Source organism: Sus scrofa, chromosome 15, assembly GCF_000003025.6.
Source record: "Sus scrofa isolate TJ Tabasco breed Duroc chromosome 15, Sscrofa11.1, whole genome shotgun sequence".
Classification (NCBI taxonomy): domain Eukaryota; kingdom Metazoa; phylum Chordata; class Mammalia; order Artiodactyla; family Suidae; genus Sus; species Sus scrofa.
In genome coordinates, this window is record NC_010457.5 from 122,334,513 (window position 1) to 122,359,620 (window position 25,108).

Below are 25,108 nucleotides of genomic sequence, written 5' to 3' on the forward strand. Positions count from 1 at the left end.
TGGTCAATAGCAGCCATAAAAGGAACTTTCCCTTTCACCTGTTCTTTCCCTATCTTCCCAATATTCCTTAGGGGTTTGGAACTTTTCAGGTGTGAGTTCCACTAAAATCAGAGATAAGCTGCAATGAAATCGAGCTCTTCTTGGCTAATTCGAGACTCTTGTCTTATTTCCCTCATCTGTTGAATAATCAATTAGGTCTCAGCATATGCATCTGGGAAACAAAGGAATCCTCCTTTCTATGGCCCAACCATCTGGCATGCACAGAATTTTTATATCCTCGATGTTCTGACTTCTGATGCCAGAGATGGGGACAGGTATAAATACCATTCTATTTTAATCTCTGGAATATCTGTTTTTGTCAGGTTTATCTGAAAAATTCCCTTATTTACAATTTACCCCTGGAGTTCCCATTGTGGCGTAGAGGAAATGAATCCGACTAGTAACCATGAAGTTGTAGGTTCCATCCCTGGCCTCGCTCAGAAGGTTGAGGATCCAGCATTGCTGTGGCTGTGGCATAGGCCAGCAGCTGTAGCTCTGATTCGACGGCTAGCCTGGGAACCTCCATATGCCATGGGTGCAGCCCTGGAGAGAGAAAAAAAAAAAAAAGAAAAGAAAAAAAATTGCCCCTTTTATAGACTCTTGGACTTTTGTTATGTTTGCTTATAATGGGACTTGAAACACATTGCATGATATAAAACACCTAGGGTATTTTGATATGTAATGGTTAATTTATACCCATGATACTTAGGTGTGCTTAAACATGAAATATCTTAGATCTCATGAATAATGTGTATGAGTATATACCTACTGATTGTAAGGAATAAGGGAAAAAGTCATCTTGCTCAATTACATAGACATGTAAAGGGTGATAGGAGGAAAAGGGGATTCCATAAGCACTGGAAAGTATGTTTTCGAAACAGTGAGAAATCAACTTTGGCTAAAGGATTGGTGCTGAGTAGATGAGAAGTAGAGATAAAATGTCAAAGGTGACAGGAACAAAATTTTGAGCTGGAAAAGTCCCTTGTAGTCATCTGATTAGTCATCATTGGTCAAAATTTTGGTCATTGGTCATCTGACTGGTCAAAATTTTGAGCTGGAAAAGTCCCTTGTAGTCATCTGACTGGTCATCATTCCAGTCTTAAAGTGGAATCAAGACAGCTTTGTTCAAACCAAACCTATGGAATTAGGAGATATGTAACTTTCCTCAAGTCAACATCTTTTGTCTACATTTTGCTCATTATTAAACTGAGGTTTAAATAAAGTAAATATTGTAATATGGGGAAATACCTTGTGAAATTCAGATACATATTAGGTGTTCAATGAATAGTCCTTAACTCTGTTGAATCTGAATCTATTCCCTCTTCTAATTTAAGACATGCAGTACCTGGGGCTCAAAGAAATTAACTTATTCGTTTAAGTTTCCAGAGTTAATAGTGGCAGAGATGAGATTCAAATCTACATTCCTCCTTTCTCCTTGTCTAGTGGGCTTTCTACTGCATCATGTTTAAAGTGGCATGATTATTTCAGTAATAGCCTTAGAGATAGCTAGTTAGATTAGGATCATACCAGGGCCCTTGAAAGATAAGGAAAAGAATTGCGCTGCTTTTGTCAAATCACTGATGATTTTGGAGCCAAGGGGAAACGTTAGTCTGGTGATCTGCAGGATGGATTAGGGAAGGGAAGCTTTCTGGAAGATATTAATTTCTATTCCATTGTAGGCTCCAAGAATATGGGAGGTGGGGCTAGGCTGCCCCATTCCCCAGCATGTGAGCAGCTTCAAGCAATATCTGGCTCACAGATGTAAAATAAATATATATTGCTTATATGTATTTATATATATGAATAAAATAATTAATTAAATCAATTGAATAAATGCATAAATGAAATGCAGGCATAAGTGAATGAAATGGTGTTTTGGTTGCAAACTGGCTTTCCCTTTCTTTTCCTAGTTGAATAGTAGCATATTCAATTTAGGGCCCCCAAATTCCTAAGGATATGGTTAATGTCTTTGGGTCATTACTCATTAATTTGACCAAGATCCATTCTTTCTTGGGAGTAGATAATGAGAATCCAGTCTGATTAGGAGTATTAGATACAAAGACAGACAGAATTGGATTTGAGTCATGGTTTGGCTTTACCACTTATTAGCTGTATGATTTTTAGCAGGGACTCAAGGGGAGGAAGTAGAGCAGAAGAGGAAAAAAATGGCCAGCATAAAATGATTGACAGGGATTTTAAAAAACACACATAATGGAGTTCCCATCATGGCGCAGTGGTTAACGAATCCGACTAGGAACCATGAGGTTGCGGGTTTGGTCCCTGGCCTCGCTCAGTGGGTTAAGGATCCGGTGTTGCCCTGAGCTGTGGTGTAGGTTGCAGACGCGGCTCGGATCCCACATTACTATGGCTCTGGCGTAGGCTGGCGGCTACAGCTCCGATGCGACCCCTAGCCTGGGAACCTCCGTATGCTGCAGGGGCGGCCCAAAGAAATAGCAAAAAGCCAAAAAGCCAAAAAAACCAAAAAAACAAAAAAACAAAAAACCAACCAACCAAACAAACAAAAAAACCGCATATATTTGCCAACCCATGAGAATTCCCAGAAATGTTTATTGTCAGGCTTCTCTGCTTTGGGCTGGGCTCTATTTTAGCCGATGAGAAAAGAACGAGGAAAATACAAATTGTTCATCAGTACAGAGCTATCATGATGTGAATGTGACAGCATCTGTATTTGTCCACCTACACTGGGAAGCAAGAATATAGTCAGGTCAAGGCTTTTCAATTTGTGGATTATTCATTTACTTTGCTTTACCGTTATATTTTCTATTTGTGAAGATGAAGCAGAAATGATATCAAACAGAGCTCAGTTTTCTATTTATTACACAATTATGGGGGAAAATGTTCAGCAAAGAGAGGTGTTCTCTCCTCTGAGTTCTCCTTTGTCACGTGGCAGCTTCTACCTGGTGCTGCAGTTGTTTCCTTGTGTTTTATTCTTTTTTAACCTCAGACTTCTCTGCCTCATCCTACCCAAATCCTAGGCATTCACATCAATCCCATCACTGCTTTGGCGGAGAACCTTCGGAAGGCTCAATTTAACTAAAATTGTTTCTGTTGACATCTTTTTAAGTATTATCATAGATGACGAAGAAGCCATGGTCTTTGCTTGGCATACCTAAATTTCTTGTGTTGAAGGATTTGAGCAATTCAATATGTGTACTCCAGCAAGAGCCAACTGAAAGCCTTTTGTAAGTCAAGGTCAAAGCCCACCAGGAAGATGAGGTGCTCCTTCTGCTCAGCACTTGGGTGATGGCATTGGAGGGTCCAGCATGCATGGGGAAAAGGGCTGAGCAAGGCTTCTGGATATTGAGTGGCTTCTCCTCTCTTGGGGATGTCCCAAATGATTTTAGGGGAAGGCATTCCTTAGAACCAGAACTTTACCATAATCCCCATTCAACAGAACTTCTTTCTGAACATGATGTAGGGAGTGAGGAAGTTTTCCTATGGCTAAAGCCATCCCTTGGACTGTAATTCTTCATCATTGTCAGAATCTTATACTATTTCAATCATGAGAAACCTTGAGTTACCCAAGTAATAACTATTGTAGCTGAAGTCAAGCACATCTACCCCAAAGAGGCAGGGCATCTATGTTCAGTCCACACATCCCACAATGGCAGTTAATTAGCAGAGCAAGGAGAGAGCAGGAGAGGACCTTGGTAGGGTCATATATCTCTTCTCTAAATATTATGGGGAAAGAAAGGGGAAATCATTAAGTATTCCATGCTGCCTAATGCATTACTTCAAACTCTAGTAAGACATTTCCAGATATGGTCCTGGTCTCATTTATTTAACTTTTTTCTCATAGAATTTCTTTCCTATTGCATCCTAAGCACATGAAATGACTGATCATTCCCCAAGTAATTTCTGGTTTTTCACAGACAGTGCCTTGCATGCATGTTTCTCTGTCTGACATCTCCTTTGGGCAACTGACTCTTCTTTGCCCATTTCATGATCTGTTAGATAAAGAAAAAAAATATCAGTCTCATTGGGGCTATCATGTGGATTAAATGAGATGATCCACATTGATCCATGGAAAAGGGCTCAACACAACTTCTGGAGCAAACAAGCTTGATGGTTGCTATTTGGCATTTTTGTTTGTTTGAAGAATTTCTAATCATCTCCCCAAGGACCATCCCAAATATATTTTTGCTTTGAAACCCCCCCTGTCGTTCAGGCAAATCATGGCTTTTTCTTTTATGCTTCCATATGACTCTGTACTTATTTAGAGTACACTCAGCTGGAATTTATTTAGATGTCCCCCTTCCCCAAAGGACTGTGACTTTCTGAAGATGGGCACTGTGTCTTAGTCGTTTTACTTTTTCAACATCTAACACAGTTCCTCTGCAAACAAAACCTTAATATTTGTCAAATGAATTTTTGAGAGAGTGAGCAAGGAAGTCAGGGAGTGGATGAGGAAATGAAAGAAAGCTTCTTGAAAAAGATGTACCTTGATGGAATAAATTGTCCCTAAAAATATAATTGAGAGACAGTGGGTTTTGGCTAACTAGGTGGTATTTCATTTTGTCAAGGTCGCACAAGCCTTTGTTTTTCTGAGAAGGAAAATGGAGTGAGTGAAGAGGGTTAATTGAGTTAAGCTCACTTTTCTAGAAAAAACGGGTGATGGAGGAGATGCACTAGGAGAATCTTTATGGGGGGAAGAAGAGTAAAGACAGTACATAGAGAAAAGGAGATAGTAAAGGCAAGCTGGGCAAGTCTGGGGAGAAAGATAATAGGGACAGCTGCCGAAAGAAGAGATTTGGGAGAAAGTGAGGGATAATTCAAAGAACGTTTTTGAAAACTTTAATGCAGCTCTCTTATCTATCTTTCCAAAGGAGCCATACTTAAAGCAAACCCCAGTTTACCTGTTCCCAAGATTAATAAGCCCTCCCATGCCTTCTGGACAGCATGGATACTGCTGAAGGGGATGGGATATAATTTTTTGTTTTTTTTTTTCTAAAAACTTCCAGCTCAGAGACTGGGATCCCAGTTTTCTCTCATTTGTGTCCCATCTGCCCTGGATTTTGACTCTAGAAATTTCATTTGACCCTCTGCATGGCACCTCTGGCTTACAACTAGGTTTCGAACTCACCTTGCTTGATACCTCTGCCTGCAGCTGAGACTGTCTTCTTCCCAAATACCTTCAGAGAGGACTTGCTTACTAATGTGGGTCTGTGTTGAGCTTCACCTTAACCGCGTGCCTTTAAACTGGTCTCTGCCTAAGCAGAGGAACTATCTCTTCTGCCCTACATTTTCTGTATTCTGTCTGATCCATCTCTAACCCCAGATCAGTATTCACTGAGTCTGTGGGTACTTGGGCACAGGTGTGAGACGTGTGTTTGCTACCTCTTAGAAACATTTCAAAGCATTAACAACATCTGGAGTTTCCATTGTGGCTCAATGAGTTGAGAACCCAACTAGTTTCCATGAGGATATGGGTTTGATCCCTGGCTTCACTCAGTGGGTTAAGGATCCAGTGTTGCCATGAGCTGTGGTGTTGGTCACAGACACAGATCAGATTTGGCATTGCTATGGCTGTGGCATAGGCTGGAAGCTGAAGCTCCAATTCAACTTACATATACTGCAGGTGCAGCTCTAAAAAGAAAAAAACATGAGTTAATATCAGCTATCCTCTTACATAAAGCAGTAAGGTAAATTTCTCTTTATTTCTATGCTATTTTTGCTTTGTGACATGGGAAGAAAAAAAAAAAGGAATTTTCTCCTTAGGGACCATCCTATTCCATTGAAAGGAAGTGAGATTTGAAGGAAATAACTAAAATGTGATGTACTTGGTCAGTAACTGATTCTGTAAATTGATCATGTGGCAGTAAGCACAATAAAATGGGTTATTTCCCCATAAGTAGAAGGAGAATCGCCGTGGAAATATCCAAGGGCAAACAGAGACACGGGATTAACAGCCATAAACTCTTCTGAGTATATCAGGGCATGGATTTTTGCAGGGAGCTGGAACAGGATTATTTATTTGATACATTATAAAAAGTACAAAACCAGACTGGTATTATGCCAAGATGTTTACAAGCTGTTTGTGGGTGGAAAGTAGACTATAGGGATGAAAATATGAAAATTAATTCATCATATTGTCTTTGTATCCTATTGTATGACTTCCTAAAAGTCATCTCAACCCATGACATGCGTTTTCGATAGAGGAAACATTTAATGTGCTGTTGGATTTGTCTTGGGCCCAGTTCCTGTCCTACCTGGTGTGATTCCAGGGGCAGTAATTAGGAACATTAAATACTTCTAGTGATACCTGAATTGTATTAATGATTCATCCCTTTGGCGTTAAGTGTTGACCACCCTGAAAAGGCATTGTTTCTTACTTGGTTTCTTAAGAGACTTTTGTTTCTAATATGAGGACCTAATGGTTTTGTGTGTGTGGTAGTAAAGATGAAAAGGGCAGACAATTGAATGAATAGATTGCAATTTTATCTTAATGTGAAGTCATTTTGGATGTCGATTCTTAAAACTGACATTTGAACTGTCAGCCCCAATCATCCGGGATGCGTTTGATGAATTTGATCTCGTGAAACTGCTGGAGACAATATGAAATCAAAGATGCCTTCGAGCTCAAAACAAAAGATGGGCCCCACAAAAAACAGGACTGATGAGCAAGGTCCTTAGTGGGCTATTTAATACCATTTTGCCTTTGGGCAAGACACTTCTCTCTCTATGAAACTCTGAACTTTACTGGAAGTTGAAGTTGGGTAGGAAAAGAAAGGGGCTTGACTTAGGAGATCCTGGGTCATGGAAAATGACAGCTCTTCCCCCATGGCTGGCTCCAAGAGGCCTGACTTTGACACTCAGCTGAAACATCTGCAGAAAATATGAGGAAAACACACCCACATAGCACTCAAAAGAGGACCCTTCACATGTGGCTGTTGGAGTCATTAGCCAAGGAGTCAAAGCATGTCACAGGCCAAAAGTTCATTGTAAACACATGATGGCAGAATTCACTGAGGCATGGGCTCAGCAATCCATGATTTGTTTCAGAGCTAAATCATAAATGATAAAAATAGCAGCAGATTATTTTAGGAACTTTAGAATTTACAAAGCACTCATCCTTTCAGGGGAGTAAGCTATGGATTACTCTCATTATTTTACAGATGTAGAAACTGAGGCTTCATGAAGCTTAGTCCTTTTTCACACTCATACAGGAGAGCCCGGGCTTATATGCAAATGTTCTGATCACCAATCCTAGAGCATTACAGTAATTTTTAGAACCCAGTTAAACATTGTCACGATATGTCGCCTTTTTGTAAATTGTATCCTAGAGGTAACTTCCAAAGGTTCTTTTAGAGGAGGTCAAAACCGATTAACTAATCTAAGGACTCTTCGGGTCAGTTTAAAAAATAAACCAGCCTTGCCCTCTCCATTTGTCAGCTCCCAGTGGAGAAACTGGAATGAATGGGGCTGAGGTTTTAATGTCCATCTGGAAGATATCTACTTTGCAACATTGCTGTACATCACCATATGGGTCAGAGAACCAGACTTATCATCTATATAAATACTGTTGTTAAATTATTTCCCATTGTGCAGGTTTTGAGCCTCATTAGATCTAGAATAGAAAGAAGACCATTAGCTCAGTGTTTACAGCTAACTACTGTTTTCCATTTTAGATTTTGTGCAATAAATATAGCAGATGACACTGAAAACAGCTCTTACTTTCTTGAAAGATATAATTGACTTGCATTATAGCATTAAAATGTTACCACTAGATACAAACCTTATTTATTACCAATTCATTTTCATTTTAAAGCTTCTGATTTGGAGGACCCAATGGGCACAGCTTGGAAAGTAGATGGAATGAAATCATTAAATGTGCCAAAGACAGTGATTTTTGTTGTTGTTCATTTGTGCTTTTTATTTTTATTTTTTACCAATTTAATTTTTATTTTATATTGAAGTATACTTGATTTACAATGTTGTGTTATCTGTATAGCTGAATCGCTTTGCTGTACACATTAGTTTCAGGTGTACAGCAAAGTGGTTCAGCTATATAGATACATGTATCCATTCCTTTTCAATTCTTTTCCCATATAGGTTATTACAAAATGTTGAATAAAGTTCCTGTGCTATGTAGTAGGTCCTTGTTAATTATCTATTTTATATATAGTAGTGAGTATATGTTAATCCCAAACTCCTAATTTACCCATCCCCCTCAACTTTCCCTTTTGGCGACCATAAGTTTCCTAAGTCTGTGAATCTTTTTCTGTTTTGTAAATAGGTTCATTTGTATCATTTTTTAAGATTCCACATATAAGTGATATCATGACATTTGTGTTTCTCTATCTTACTTCACTTACTATGATAATCTCTACATCCATCCATGTTGCTGCAAAAGGCATTACATTCCATTGTATATATGTACCACATTTTCTTTATCCATTCCTCTGTTGATGGATGTTTAGGTTGCTTCCATGTCGTGGCTATTGTAAATATTGCTGAAATGAAACTTCAAGTGCATGTATCTTTTCAAATTATGGTTTTCTCTGGATAGATGCCCTAGGAGTGGGATTGCTGGTTCGTATGGTAATTCTATATTTAGTTTTATGAGGAATCTCCTGCTGTTCTCCACAGTGGTTGTACCAATTTACATTCCCACCAATGGTGAAATAGGGTTCAATTTTCTCCACACTGTCTCCAGCATTTATTGTTTGTAGAATTTTTGATGATGGCCATTGCAGCTGACATGAGGTGATACCTCATTGTAGTTTTGATTTGCATTTCTCTAATAATTGAGCACCTTTTCATGTGCTTTTTGGCCATCTGTATGTCTTTGGAGAAATGTCTATTTAGATCTTCTACCCATTTTTTGATTGAGTTATTAATTTTTTTATATTGAACTATTGTATATTTTTAAAAAGAGCTGCAAAAGGTTGAAGAGTTTGGGAAAATTGCAAGTGCTTTGTGAGGTCAGTTTTAGAAGGACAACCTCTGCCACTTGTAATATTTATGCTATGGCTGGGCACCAAATTTAATATGCTGGAGATCTGCTGATTGCACAAGCAACAGACCACTTGCATTTGCAATTAGCCACTCACACCTTTGTTTTTTCTCACAGCCCAAGAGGTTGATTATGTGATTGTTGCTATAATAATTAGTATACATGAGAAGAAAAACTCAGCAGAAGCTTCCTAAGTGGTTTTTTTTTTTTTCATTGAAAGCCTCAAATATGAACTAATTAGGTTAGAAGGCACAGGAGATGGTCCCCAACATGTGCTTTTATTGTGTGATTGAAATTGTTCCCCCAGCATTGCGATGGGGAGTGGTTCTCTGTTCCAGCACAGAGAGAAGAAAACTGATAAAAAGGAACTGGAAAGCCTACTCCCACATACATTTCCTCACTGTAGGCTGACAATGGAATTTTTAAAATACCTAGACAATAGATAACCTAGAGGAATATACAGAAAAAAAAATCTTTAGAATGTCTTTTTTCTTTTCCTTCCTTCCTCCCTCCCTCTTTCCCCCTTCTGTCCTTTCCCTCCCTTCCCCGTCCCTTCTTCCTTCCTTCCTTCTTTCCTTCCTTCCTTCCTTCGTCCCTTCTCTTCTTGTCTCCTTCGCTTCAGTTACATTCTGCTTCTGAATGTATGGCAAGTTAGCAAAACAAATAAACAAACAAATCTTGAAAAACCTTTTGGTAAAACCACTTGGTAAAGTTAGATAAAATCTTTTAAAATGTTACACATGTGTAGTTGAGTTCACAAGAAAGAAAGGGCAACGTTCGTGTACTTGAAAGCACTAATAAATTATGTGAACCGATTTTGATGCTTGAAGTTGGTATATAGACTGAAAGTCAGCAGAATTACAGGTATGGTTTGGCAAATACATTAACACATGAGATTTTAATACTTTTTTAAAAAAATCAGGACTAATATGTTTAGCAAATACTTATTAGGAAAAATGTAGAATTTTCAAACAATGCAATTAACAAGCTTGAAGTAATGGGGAATATATGTAGAACTTAAAATTCTATATTTAAGAATCTACAGTCGTTAGAGGTATGCATGGAAATTTTATGAAAATTGATCATGTATTAGGCCACAAATATCAAAACATCATTTTATAGATATTTACTCTGGTCACATGAAATAAAAATAGAATTAAAGAGAGAGAAAATCAACCCTTTTTCCTCTATATTTGGAAACAAAGGAAAAACAGCAGTTTTAAGTAATTTGTAAGTAAAAAATGAAATTAGACATCAGAAAATGTGAAAATATTGAGACCCGAATGGGAGTGAAAATATTCACATAAGAGTTAGTGAGATGCAGCTAAAGCAGCACTCAGAGGTAAATGTTCAGCATTAAATGCCCGTATTATATAGGAAAGACAAAAAACTCATGATCTAATTCCGTATAAAAGAGTTTGAAGAAAAACAAAACCAGAATAAACACAAAGTAAGTAGAATGAAGGAAACTTTAAGAATAGGAAATAATACATTTGAACAAAAGCATGTAAAAGACAATCAATAAAACCAAAAGTTGGTTCTTTGAAAGACTAACAATAGATAAGAATAACAATAAATAAAACCAATATGGAAGTAGAACCACATATTATATTACATTAATAAATAATATTAATAATGAAAATTAAAATATAATTGGAGATTAAAGAAATATAACATAATAATGTAGAATGACTTTATTATAATAAATTATAAAATGTAGACCAAATTGGGAATTTCTCAGGAAAATATAATTTTCCATAATTAACTAAAGAAGAAATGGGAAGTTTAAATAAATCTGTAGGTATTAAAGATATCAAAAACCTTCTAGGCCCAAATTTCCTTAGGCCTAGGTGGTTTTCTGGTAATTTTTACCAAAATCTCAAGAAAAGTAATAATTACACAAACTCTTTCAGAAAAAGAGGCAAAACTCCACAACTATTTTAAGAGGCAATATTACTTTATCACAAAATCAGTCAAGAGCAATAAAGAAAAAAATGTAGGTCAAATCTTACTTAAAATATAAATACAAAAATAACAAAATCTGGTGAATTAAAATCAGCAGTGCATGTGCAAAATTAATCATCATGACAAAGAAGACTGTAGCCCATAAATACAGGAAAGTTTTAACCTCAACAAATCTATCATTATAATACAACACAATAACACTCTAAAGGAGAAAAATGTTATGATTATTCCAATGAATTAATATAAAAAGCATTTGATAAAATTAAAGCTGTGTTTATTAGAAAATCCTCTTAGTATAATATGAGTAGGCAAAAATTTTTTTTTTAAATTTCTTATTTCCCTCTGTATTCCTCCATTCAATCTGGGCTGCCACATTCAGACAGACAGAAAGCGCGAGGATGCCTTCTTCTTGCATCTGTAGTGGAAACCTGAGGCATGAGATTTCTGAAATTGATAAAGGGCACGTATCAAAAATCTTTAGCAAATATCTTTCTTCATGGTGAACTTTTGGTTGTATCCTAATAAAGTCAAGAGAAGAAAGCTGTGATTATTATCATTATTTTTACTTTGCATTGACCTAGGTCAATGGTCCTAGGTAATGTGGTAAGATATGAAAAATAAAGCATAAATATTGGAAAGGAATAAACAGTATTATCTTCAATATTATCATATAGGAGACCCAATATTTCTGTACACTACTTGAGTTGACAGAAGAGTTCAATAAGGTTGCTGGTTACATGATTAATACGCAAAAAGCAATAGTATTCTCTGCATGAACAACAAATACGTAGAAAATGTAAATTAAAAAGAAGGTGCCATTAGCAACAGCAACAACGCCAACAAAAATGTGCTTATGAATAAATCTAACAAAGGGTGGTGAATATTCTGAACCTAAAGTCTTAATATAGTCAAAAAAATAAGAGAGAAACTAAACAAATGGAGAAAAGTATACCTTATTTCTTTAGAGATAGAATCAGTACAGTAAGGATAGCTGTTCTCTACCACAATGATATATAATTACAATGAAACTCCAACCAAACTGACCATAGGATTTCACAAATTCATCATAAAATGTTTCTTTGGAAAAGCAAAGAGCCAAAATGGCCATCAGAATCTTAAGAAGAAAAGGAGGGAAATTTTTGACTTTGACATAAAACTTATATGCAAGTCTAGAAACATAAGAAATGTGGTAATGACACATTGAAATAGACAAATTGACCAGGAACAGAAATAGAAGACCTGGTAACAGACTTACTTATACATGGAATAAAGTATACAATGCAGGTGGCATTAAAGATCAGTGGAGAAGGATAGACTATTCAAAAAAAAAAAATACCACCCATCTAGAAAAAATAAAGTTAGATCCCTTTCTAACATACAGAAATAAATTCCAGATGGATTCAACACCAAAATGTGAGAAGAAAAACTGTTAAGCATTTAGGAGGAAATATGGGAAAGTATTTTTATAATATTATGATAGGGAAGGATTTCTTAAGATTCAAAAAACATAAACCATAGGGAAAAAAGATTACATTCTAACCAATATTTCTAATGAATGACACCATAAATAAGGAACAGAGACACAGATTTAGTAGTGATGGTGGGTGCCTAGGTATTGGTAACTTAATGTTCTATCCACTTTCAATGTTTGAAAAGACTTGAAGTTATAAATTAAAACCAATGAAGGCTAAAAAATATTTCAGAGAATACAGAATAAAGTATAGGGCAGTAGAGCTGGAGCTAGGCTTGTTTTTCAAACTTCTGGTTTTCAAACCCTCTCCCTCTTTCACCCTCCACCCTGCTATAGTATTACTTATACTCCTTATAGGCACTTGTTCCTAGACTCTTCCCAGTTCAGTTCAGGACACAATGCTTTAATGAGGCTGAGAGTATTTGGGGCTGACTATCGGCAGAATTATGACTCAGAGGTTCTGCTTCAAGTCCCTGGAGGCATTTTTCTCTGCCATACCGAGAAGTATTTATTGGGTCTGTGACAAAATATTTCTTAGAGGGCAGATGTGTACCCATTTCAGTAAGGTGGCACCTGGTCACAGCAGGCCATCAGTCCATTTACGAATGTTGAAAGTGCCCATGTAGTGTAATCCAGCTTGTGAATTTGCATAGACATTTCCCAGAAGGATTTGGTTGCAACTGTCTTGCTGTGATCCTCCCACTTGGCCTCACCCTATTTTGCAATCGCTAAAAGCTGCCAGGCTACCCATCCCATGTAGGTAGGGATGCTCCCTAGTGAGGATCTCATTCTACCAATTTCTTTTTCTTATCTGAGGTCCCTTTCCTAGGGGACATACGGTTGAAACATAGGGTTGAAACATTGGGTTTCATACGGAGGGTTTATCCTTTACAGATTAAGTTTGCATTTTACTGGGTCACTGGGCTCCTGATGCCACAAGATGTTTAGGATAACATGTGAAGAATACTGAAGCCAGTCTGACCTGAGCTGCCCCCTTGTCCTGAGAGTGCCCATGGAGGCAGGGAGAGGGGGCTTTGTACTGTTCCGTCACTGGGAAATAGCCCTAAAGTCCAAAGCCAAGTGTCACACTAAGATTAGTTCAGGATATAATTGGACAAATACTGGCTTCATACATGAAATCAAATCCCATGCAGTTATAGGCAAAAAAGAGCCAAGCCAAACAATTCTTACTTAAGCTCTTTAGCTCGCAATGGCATCCAGTGACTGTTTAAAGTCCATTTTCATAGCTGAAGTGGGGAGCTTTGGGGAAGTACAAGTATTAAAAGATCTCTCAACTGTAAATGGTAACTTCTGAAATTCTAAAGTCATCCCATTAGCTCAAGGATTAGATCACCACTGAAACACAATGATGCATCAACCCTGCCAGGTGTTGTGGTGTGGTGGACATGGCTAGAGCTGAGCCCGACTGCCTATGGTCACTTTAACCCTTTGTGTTCTTTCCTCCCCTGACTTTGATGTGTCTTTGTTGCAATGGCCCAACCCTGCAGAGAGCCGGAACTGCAGGGCCGTTAAGGCCTCCTCCCACCCTACTGCCAGGTGGCCTTTAGCCAAGGACATCTGGGGGTCTGAATTTAAAAGCCAACGCCCAGCTTCAAAGAGGATGGAGGCAATTCTGAGGAGTAACTTATTCTCCAGAATTCCTCCGAGGAATCAGACGTCCTCCTTGCCCACAGCCTGCTTCCTCACTCTTTCAGTGGCTTCTCGGGGGGAGTGCCTCCTTAATAGAGCATGTGCATCAATGTCTTTATCTCAGCATCAGCATTGGCCAGTAGAATACGTGGCTGATTTACTAGAGCTTTTCAGACGAGGAAGAAAACTGAGGGCAGTTATGGTGCCTAAGACAGAATCTCTGAGGTCGGCGAGGGGAACAGGATGGGACAGTGGCAATTCATTAGAGAATCTGGGTGTCCAAAGAAAACAGGGAGCGACTTCGCATGTTTGCCTCTGGACAACCTTTATCGAACTTATCAGATGGTTTCCTCAGTTCTTCAGATTTATTTTGCTTGTGAAGACAGTTGTGGTATTCCTTGCTTGGAACTATGCCCTTCTATGCCTCTGCAATCCCTCAGAATGATTTTCATATGTGAGTTTAAATAAATGCAAGCTTGCTGTTTCCTCCAGAGACAGACTTTACAATCTGAGCCTGGTAGGCTACTTAGAAACATGTCTCAGAAATCATCTGGTTTGGGGAAACATCCATGTTTTATAAGGATGTAAACTCTCTCCCCGTTAGGAATCCAGTCATCTGAAGGGCACATTATGGGTTTTGGCCCACTCGAAGAATTCTGTCTTTGTTTATGGGTACACATATAGTAAAAGTTAAAAGCATGACTGGAAATGATAAACACCAAGCCAAGATGGTGGTTACTCCTTGGGAAGGAGGGAGAAGGATGTGGCTGGAGAAGGGTTCCTAGGGGTTCGATTATTCATGTGCATTTAATTTAAGCTGGCTGATAGGGACTTAAGAGTTTTTATTTTACATATTTATTATTATTATTATTTACTTTTTTTTTTTTTTTTGGCTTTTTACGGCCACACCTGTGGCATAGGAAGTTCCCAGGCTAGGGATCAAATCAGAAGTGCAGCTGCCAACTGCAGCAATGCCAGATCTGAGGCACATCTGCAAACTGCACCATGGCTTGTGGCAATGCCGAATCCTCAACCCACTGAGCAAGGCCAGGGATCAAACCCGCATCCTCATAGACACTATGTCAGGTTCTTAACCTGCTGAGCCATGACGGGAACTCCAAGTGTTTTTTAAAAAAGAAGTTGCTGGAGTTCTCATCATGGCTCAGCAGTAAGAAACCCAACTCGTATCTTTGAGGAGGTAGGTTCAATCCCTGGCCTCGCTCAGTGGTTGAGCATCCAGCATTGCCGTGAGCTGTGGTGTAGGTCACAGACACAGCTCGGATCTAGCGTTGCTGTGGCTGTGGTGTAGGCCCTGCAGCTACAGCTCCAATTTGACCCCTAACCTGGGAACTTCCATATGCTGTGGGTACAGCCCTAAAAAGATAAAAAATTAAAATAATAAAAATAAAAAAGCTTTCTCCCAATATTTTCAAGTGCAGGATGATGGGGTATAGAATAAAGGAGCATAGAGAATGCCATTCCCTTAAAAAGTATAGCATCAGCTGGTCAGGAGGTAATCTCTATTTTGACTATGTTGTCTCTGGAGCAGCACTTCCAGTGGAAATTTCTGCATTGATGGAAATGTTGTGTATCCGTCAGGTATGGAAGCCACAAGCTTCAGATGACCATGTAATTTAAACGAATTAAAAGTGTAAAAGATAAACATTTTCACTAGAAGACATAAATTCATGAACATTTTAAGATGAAATTTTTAGTTCTGCTGTTGCCACAGTCACATTTTGGGTGTTCCGGAGCTGCTTTGGGCAGCACAGCTCTACAGGGGAGCCTCAAAGGACAGATTTCACAGAACCCCAGATGGGAACAGGGAGGTCCAGGTTTTTTCATACAGACGAGGGAGTTACATGACTGTGTTCAGTTAGTGAGGAGATCAGGGCCTTATGTTCTGACTCCCTGTTAATGTTTTAGCCTGTAGTACCCACCCCTTCAGCTGGGGCGTGGGAAGGAAGGCGCACGGGCCGGGGGGTGGGGAGAGGTGGAAATGGATGCTTTTCTGTTTCTGCATGAGGACGACTACAGGCAGAAAGGTATGTCCCCTTGGCCCTCCTGGTACTCTCTCTACCTTTCTCCATCAATGGACTCCCTTGCCCTCTAGGTTCTGGCTGTGTTTATGGAGAACAGTGACAGAATTGGGGTTGAAGGGAGGAGCATTATCATGGGGTGTATGTTTCCCCAATTCCCTCTCTGGGGTCCTCTGCAGACCTGACTCCTGTAGGTTGGCCCTCTCCTTGGAATCCTCCCTGTTTCAGGCAGAGCCCTGCAGGAAACACTAAGTACTCTCAAACGGGGTGATTGGAGGACAGTTTAATAAGTAGCTATTTACAGGTGACAGCGGAGAGCTGATGGATAACACCTGGACCCAGAAGGGAGCCCTAACAGAGAGGTTTCATAACAGAGTTAAGGTCACATTTTCTCCTTTTCTTCTTCTAGGATACATGTGTGTTTTGCTAGTGACAAGAAAATTCTACCTAGGTCAGGGGTAGAGGACAGGATTTCTGTTTTCCTCCAGCCTTCAAATTTGTCTTTCTACAGTGTGTAGTTACTCAGAGTAAAATCAGTTGTTACGGGGCATTTGCAGCTGAGAAGGTAGTATATTAGCCATCGTTGGGATATGGAATAGAATAAGGAGCTGTCCCTATTTTTGAGGGCCTTGCCATCTAGTTGCATATGTGAGACATACATGTGTGAAATCATCAAACTATAAATGAATCTCAAATGAAATGTATAGCTCACATAGATAAAATGTAGGTGTGGGAGTTCCCATCATGGTGCAGCAGAAATGGATCCGACTAGGAACCATGAGGTTGTGGGTTTGACTCCAAGCCTCACTCAGTGGGTTAAGGATCTGCATTGCCCTGAGCTGTGGTGTAGGTTGCAGATGCAGTTTGCATCTGGCCATTGCTGTGGCTGTAGCATAGGCCAGCAGCTGTAGCTCTGATTCGACCCCTAGCCTGGGAACCTCCATATCCCACCGGTGTGGCCCTAAAAAGAAAAACAAAAGTAGTTGCACATTGTGTATATATGATATCGGACACTTTCTGGCTGTATTGTCTTTGGACAGGTTGTCTTATTCCTCTGAACTTCTGTTCACCTGAAAACTCAGGTTCTCTTTTAGGGTTACTGTGATTACAGTGATTATTTTGTGAAGTGTATCCACGTGCCTGGTATACATCTCTCCTTAGAAGAACCTCTCTACTAGGCAGCTCAACTCTTAGGTTTAACATATTTCAGCTGAATTCCGGAGGTACTCTGCAAATCTGCTTCTCTTGTAGTCTTCCCATCTGACTTCACCAAGCCAAAAGCCTCACCTCCCTGTTTTCTCTTCAGTCCCACATTCCAGTCATCAGAAACTACGCTTGGGTTTACCTTCACTGGAGTTCCTTGAGTCCACCTCCTTCTCACCGTGGACACTGTGGCCCAGACAGCATCACCTCTGGTCTGGATCATTGGAAAGTTTCCTAACTGGTCTCCTAATTTCTATCGAAGTCTCTTAGCATATGGCATGGCTGTCTCTGGTATTAATTTGGTTTAGATGATTTAGAATTGTTGAAATTTAGATACCAGAACTGTCACAGGATTTTTCTTTGGTAATCATTTCTTGTTGGGCATCTTTTTTTTTTTTTTTTGGCCATATTTCTTAATTTGTGACTTTTATACTTTCTGGTAAGGAAAACATACACCCTAGTTACTAGACACTATTTTCTTTTTTTTTTTTCCTTTGTCTTTTTAGGGCTGCATCCGCAGCCTATGGGCATATGGAAGTTCCCAGGCTAGGGGTCGAATCAGAGCTGTAGCTGCCGGTCTACACAGCAGCCACAGCAATGCCAGATCTGAGCTGCTTCTGCTACTTACACCACAGCTCACGGCAATGCCAGATCCTTAACCCACTGACCAAGGGCAGGGTTTGAACTTACGGTCCTTATGGATACTAGTTAAATTTGTTTCTACTGAGCCGTAATAGGAACTCCTGGACATTATTTTCCATCATGAAGAACATGTAGAGAATCAAACACTAAGTTCTAAATTATTAAATTAGTATTTAATGTTCATGTTTATCTGGGCAGGTAGATGTTCTGTCCTCATTTTACTGAAAACTCTCTAAGGACTATTTCCCTCCAAAATTCAGAAATTTGCTTAATGGTCTCTGGCTTGAGGTATTCATTTTCCTTCCAACTACAGATGGTTGAAAGTCCTCTACCACCAAGAGATTCTGAACCAAAACTTAGGCTTGGTGCATCAATCAAACAATTTCTTATTCACCTTTGGACAGTGTATACAGTGTATTCGATAAGCATTCACTGAGGACAACTTTTATTCAAGGTACACATATTTAACCTTGTCCTGGAAACATTTATGTTCCAGTGGCAGAGATAGAAATGTACACAACTTGGAGTTCCTGCTGTGGTGCAGCAGGTTAAAAATCTGATGTTGTCTACAAACAGAAACAGATTCACAGACGTAGAGAACAGACTTGTGGTTACCACGGGGGAGGGAGGAGGGCGTGGGATGGACTGGGAGTTTGGGGTTAGTAGATACAAATCATTACATTTAGAATGGATATGCAATTAGGTCCTACTGTGTAGCACAAGGAACTATATTCAGTCTCTTGGAGCAGACTATGATGGAAGGGATTTATGTACTTGTATGACTGGGTCACTTCACTATACAATGTTGGCACAACATTGTAAATCAGCTATACTTCTAATAAAAAAAAAAAGTGGGTCTGGCATTGTCTCTGAGGCAGAGTGGGTTTGATCCCGGGTCCTGAGCAGTGGGTTAATTGTCCAGCATTGCCACAGCTGTGGAACTTCCCAGGAACTTCCATATGTCTCAAATACAGCTGAAAAAGGAAAATAATAATAAAAGAAATGTATATAACTTACTTTAATATATTGCTTAAAGATATGATCCATGTGTTTGGGTCACACCAGAAAACTAAGCATCTATTAATGCCCACAGTATGGGATAATAATTAGCCAAATAATTCTAAATCAAAGTTCATTTACACTCTCATGGTGAAACAGAATCTTTTGCCAATTTAACTAAAATGTTGTGATTTGATAACAGGTGTTGAAAGAGAAAACTGTTAATAGGATCTGGGTCCTTGCCATAAAATATAGAGGTTATGGAAATTCAAACACAATTTACATTTTCTCCATGGCACTAAAACATTTTTGAAGGCGAGGAGTTCCTTTCCCTTAAAATAACTAGTCATTTGCCTAAAGAAGTGACATGAAAACAAAATCCTTATTCTAAACTCATCTTTCCTGTGTAAACATGAGGGTGGACATTTACACTTAAGCTGTGACATGAGTATCTTTGTCCTACAGTTTGACATCTCTTTTCTTTCTTCTTCTTCTTCTTTTTTTTTTTTTTTTTTTGTCTTTCGTCTTTTTAGGGTCGCACCTGTGGCATATGGAGGTTCCCAGACTAGGGGTCCAGTCGGAGCTGTAGCCACCAGCCTACACCAGGGCCACAGCAGCACCAGATCTGAGCCATGTCTGTGACCTACACCACAGCTCATGGCAATGCCAGATCCTTATCCCAATGAGCGAGGCCAGGGATCCAACCTGCAACCTCATTGTTCCTAGTCGGATTCATTTCCGCTGCACCAGGACAAGAACTCTTCCTTTTGGTTTAACATAAGTTCTCCGATTAATCTCGTTTCATTTTTGCTGATTAAGGAACTTTTGAGCCTAAGCTAATGCCTTGAGTTATGTCCATCCCATGTGTTTTCATAGGCTCATTTCAGACAGTCACATGCTTTCCCCCCTTCACTTTACTCCATTTCAGCCTAGAATTCCTCAAGTCTCCCCTGGAGCTCAAGCCCTTCCTTAGATCAAGGTATAGTAAACTGGCCTTTGGGATTTGTTGAGCCTTTCCCACCAAGCCCACTGATAAATGAGGCTTTATAACTTGCTTTCAGCTTTATATAAAGAGAATGAGTTCAATTAGTTATTTCCAAAGTGAGCATTGATATCAATGCATGCATAGTTTCCTCTTATGAAAATAATTTGTAATAAGTCCTCCATCTTTGGAGACCATTCATGGGAATTATCAATGTTTTCACTAGTTTTATGGTTTGTTTCTCTCGGCACCAAAAAGCTCACTAAATATATATTTAAAAGGAATTTGAAAAAATATAAATCACAAAATCCAAGAGAAGTATCCATTTAAAAATAATTTTCACGAACAATGTGTAAATTCACATCAGGGTTTGTCATAAATAGTAACAGTTTCATAGCAAATTAAAAACTGGATTTAATAGATAAACAATATTTGGCAATGTTTAAAGAGTTGCCATTGACTTCCAACACAATATATCCTGTTGAAGGAGATCCTGGATTTGGGCTTGTTAGCCCTCTAGTCACTGATGAAAAATGTTCTCTCGTAGTGACAAGAATCACCAAATATATAGTAGTCACCAAATACTGATGGCTCCCTCTCATTCCTAGCCTCTCTTGTAGTTGGCATGGCATCATATGACCAATTCTGGTCAATGACCTGTGAATAAAAGTGATCCTGGCTAATTGAAGGGACTGAGGGTGGCTGTGAGTTTGCTCTGCTCCCTTCCCCTGATGTGGCAATCCTGAATGTCTGGTGTTGACATGGTGATGTTATGAGATGGTGAAATGTTATCAAATCATCACCCTCAGTGATCACGAAAAAACGCCTCCTGCTGACCTATGTTACGTGCAGAGTGTGAGCAACTGCATTAGGCAGCTTGAGCGGCAGTAGCAAGTACACAGACTGGGTGGCCTGAATAACAAATGTTTATGTCTCACAGTTCTGGTGGCTGGCAAGTTTAAGATGCAGGTGCCAGCGGCTTTCGTGTCTGGTGAGGAACTTATTCTCGGTTCACAGGTGACCCATCTGCTTTCTGTATCCTTACCTGGTTGAGAGGGAGATCCTGTGTCTCTTCTTGTCAGGGTAGTGATCCCATTCGTGAAAGCTCCACCCCCATGACCTAATTTTCTCCCAAAGACCTCAAATGACATTGGGGATTAGGGCTTCAATATATGGATTTGGGAGAGCACAGATATTTATAGCAGCACCATATAAATCTTTATAGGTTTGGAGTCATTGAGATTTGGGGTCAATTTGTTACTCAGCATTACCTTGCATGATACAAGTAACTTCTACAGAGAAATAATGCTTATTGACTGGCTTCTTTCAACATACTGTCTAAAGTTAAATGTGAATTTTTACCATAGAAGCAGGGCGCACATCCTTTTTCATGGAACAAAGGAGTGAACCATGACATCCAAACTTTTAAATAATTTCATCACCAAAAAGCTGCCCTCATCCGCCTGCCATATAATGATAATAAAATTATTAAGAGAAAAACCTAAAATAAGGAATACTATGAATATAACATATTTTCCATCTGATTTTTCTTCCTTTCTAAATATACTGCACAGATGTAAAGACACCTGGATGTGCTGGGACTCACAATTGTGGCTGTCTAATGTGGAAATTCAGCATATTAACATGTAAAAATGCAATAGGATCCATTTCCCTGCAGCTGTTTCTAATGCACAGTTCATTGTCTGTCTCAATTAGCAACTCATCTTTTGCAATACCATTTCCTTCTCTGTGGTTGATTTGATCAAACATCCTATTGTTTAAGCCAAAAACATAGCTTTACCAAATCAGCCATAGTATTGTTCAAAGCTCATCATTCATTACATTATTCTTCATCAATGCTTATGATATAATATCTGCAAAAAGGAACTGAATCTTAAATGAAGCTTTTCAAATCCACTTGACTAGAAGTAGTCTATGAACAGAGAGTTTTCTTCCCTTTTTATTTTTTTAAAGGAAAGCAAATGATTCAGTCTTGTATGGATCATGACAATACCAAACAGATGCAAATAAATATTAAAGTAATATATTTTAGTGTTGGATCGCAGCCCAAATTCTTTGCCCCAGAAAATTACATAAATGCTATAGTGCGCATGTGGTTTATATTTAAGGTGTAATGAGCTGTTCAAATAGAGAAGGGCAGGCAACCATATTAAAAATAAACATCAGATTTTAACAAAGACACATCCACTTAGTTTGCAAATAGCCCTAATGGTTTCAGTTTATTTCAGCTACTCCAGCATACAATACCTTAGGTTGAAACCCAATTTCAGAGTCTTCCAGTGAATCTGCAAAGGTTGCTGTGTATATACTCTTAGGGAATAATTGGTCAACTGTTATCACATTGCCAGAATGAGTACAATCTGTGATGAGAGGGTAAAAATAAGAGTAAAACAGGGTAGCAAATAGCATATGACTACTTAAGACTGTCAAACCAAGCCCACTGGATCACAAGTCAGCCTCAATCTATCAGTGATATGTATCATAATGGCACCTTCCTGACTGGTGCTGGGTATCTCCCTCTGGGTTCTGATATCAGCATGTTACACAGTACCAAGCAGAAAGCCTTAGGAGAAATAATAGGTACCCTCCTCCTGGATTATTTTAGGTTTAAAACACCTGCAAGTTATATTTAAACTTCTTATAACACACACACACACACACACACACACACAGACACAGACACAGACACAGACACATGCACACACCCCTTAGTATTTGCCATCTTCTCAGCTTATAATGGCAAACATGCCCTGCTTTTTGCCTCAGTAAGTGGGTCTTTGTAACCAGGAAACTGATTCTGATCCTCGGCCCAAAGAAACGCTGGGATGCTGTCTTTGCAAAAGATCAAAAGTGAGATCTATGGTTCCAATAAATCCCTATGTTCTAGTTTATAGTTTATAAACCATAAAATGTTAACTCTCCTTGGAGTCTTCCAAGTTTCAACCGAAAAAATGCCAACTGATCTTGAAATAAAACAGCTAATCTCAGAGTTTTACACTGCTGACGTTTGACAACTTCATCTCCCTTTTTGCTTGCTGGAGACTAGGAAGCGGGGGAGCGTTTATATCATCCACTTGGATTTGACTTACGTATAAGTAGCCAAAGACTATTTTGAGTGGCGGGTTTCCAAGTTTGCAGAAAAATTATGACTAACCTAAAACAAAACAAAAAACTAGTTGGAATTATACTCTCTAGATTATCTAATACCAGTCAGGGTATTAACTCGATTTTCAAATTAGTTGATGATCCCAATATTTATTTCTGTTGGTACAGTCATTAACATTAGTCTACATTGCCTATAATACCAAAATGATTTAAAATTCCTTTTTAGGTTCTTACGTTTCTTATAGATTTTTCTTTCTAAAAACCAGATAGTACTTTTCACCTACCTATCCACTGAGACTTTTCCCACCTATCTGAAACTTCTCTGGTTTCCAAACACTACAATGAAAAACTCGTAAATACAGATTTCAAAAAATAAAAAAAGAACACATGGAAACATGGAATAAAGGTTAGTCCGTCGATTAAGATGAATGTAACATCTGGAATTTGCTGGGACCAACTTTCTGCAGGCTAGGTCATGGAACGATTTTGCAGAGAAATGGAGTTGACCATCCAGAGGTTATTTCATGGCATACCTGACTCTCAGATGTCCTGAAAGTAGTTGCACTTCTCAGGCAGGAAATTCTATTAGTTACTCCACAACAGGGAGGCGCCCACAGGCTTCTGAGTTTTTTGCATTTTACAAAGAATTGGAAACCATTTATAAGGAGTCTTTATGAGGCAATAATTGGCTGCAGGCAGGGTGGGGCCACTAAGACAGAAGGTTGGAAAAAAAAAATCCAAAGAGGTCAGTTTAAAGTAGAGGCAGAGGAGTTCTTGGTGTGGCGCAGTGGATTAGGGATCTGGCGTTGCCATGAACTGTGGCGTAGCTGGCAGACGTGTATCCGATCCTGCATTGCTTTGTGTGGCTATAGCATAGGCCAACAGCTGCAGCTCTGATTTGACCCCTAGCCTGGGAACTTCCATATGCTGCAGGTGCAGCCCTTAAAAAAAAAAAAAAGGAGAAACAGAAAAAAGTAAAAATGAGCATCTCTCTAGAAATTTTACAATAATACTGGAAAACTCATTTATATTGGAGAGAATGGAAGTAACCTATACTGGCTATTCTACTGGAAGGAGGAAAAAAATATTTTCATTCTCTAATTATTGAAATTGTTGCTTACTGGGTTAAATTTCTATTTTTAATTATTGAAGTAATATGTGCATTACAAATGCCAACAATACATAGTGCATAGTTAATATAATTCTTCTTCTGTCTTCAACTTTTCCCTATTAATCTTTACCTCTGTTCCTCATTTTAATAACTGTCAAAATCAAGGAAAGTATATCCTATAAACTTGTTACTCAAAGCGTTGTCCATAACCAGCAGCATTGGCATCCTGAGAACTTTGTAGAAATGCAGATTTTCAGGTCACATTTTGGACCTATTGAATCAGAATCTGTGTTTTAACAAGATCCCTAGTAATTTGTATACCTGTGCATTAAAATTAAGACGCACCATCCTACAACACTGAAATCTCACTTGCTAGAAACACTAGCACATATGCATAAATATGCATACATATATATTTATACATATATATGCATATAAATTACAATATATATAAGTATATTTAAAATATGTAAAATATTATATATCTATTTGTAACAGCAAAAAACTGGAAACAACCAACATGCCCATTATTAGGGAACAAATAAATCTTAACACAATCCTAAGGAGGAACACAATACAGACTGACTTCTTTCTTTGAGTCTCACCCATTTGGCATTCAGCTGATGCTTGGGGCTTTTTTATACATAGCCAGAAGGCCCCACAATATGTATTGCTAAATGGATGAAGATCTTCAGATATGTTCTGTATATATTTTGGTGATAGAAGCATCTAGAGTCATTTCTTTTTTTTTTTTTTTTTTTTTTTTTTGTCTTTTTGCTTTTTCCTAGGGCCGCTCCCATGGCACATGGAGTTCCCAGGCTAGGGGTCTAATCGGAGCTGTAGCCACCAGCCCACACCAGAGCCACAGCAATGTGGGATCCAAGCTGCGTCTGCAACCTACACC

At 38.8% G+C, this 25,108-nt stretch overlaps 1 long non-coding RNA gene across 2 annotated transcripts in view; it reads left to right on the top strand.

Annotated features, from left to right (window-relative positions):
- The window catches only part of LOC110256949, a 465,513-nt gene that overhangs the window by 116,822 nt on the left and 323,583 nt on the right, over positions 1–25,108 (top strand). The gene's annotated exons all lie outside the window — the stretch shown is intronic.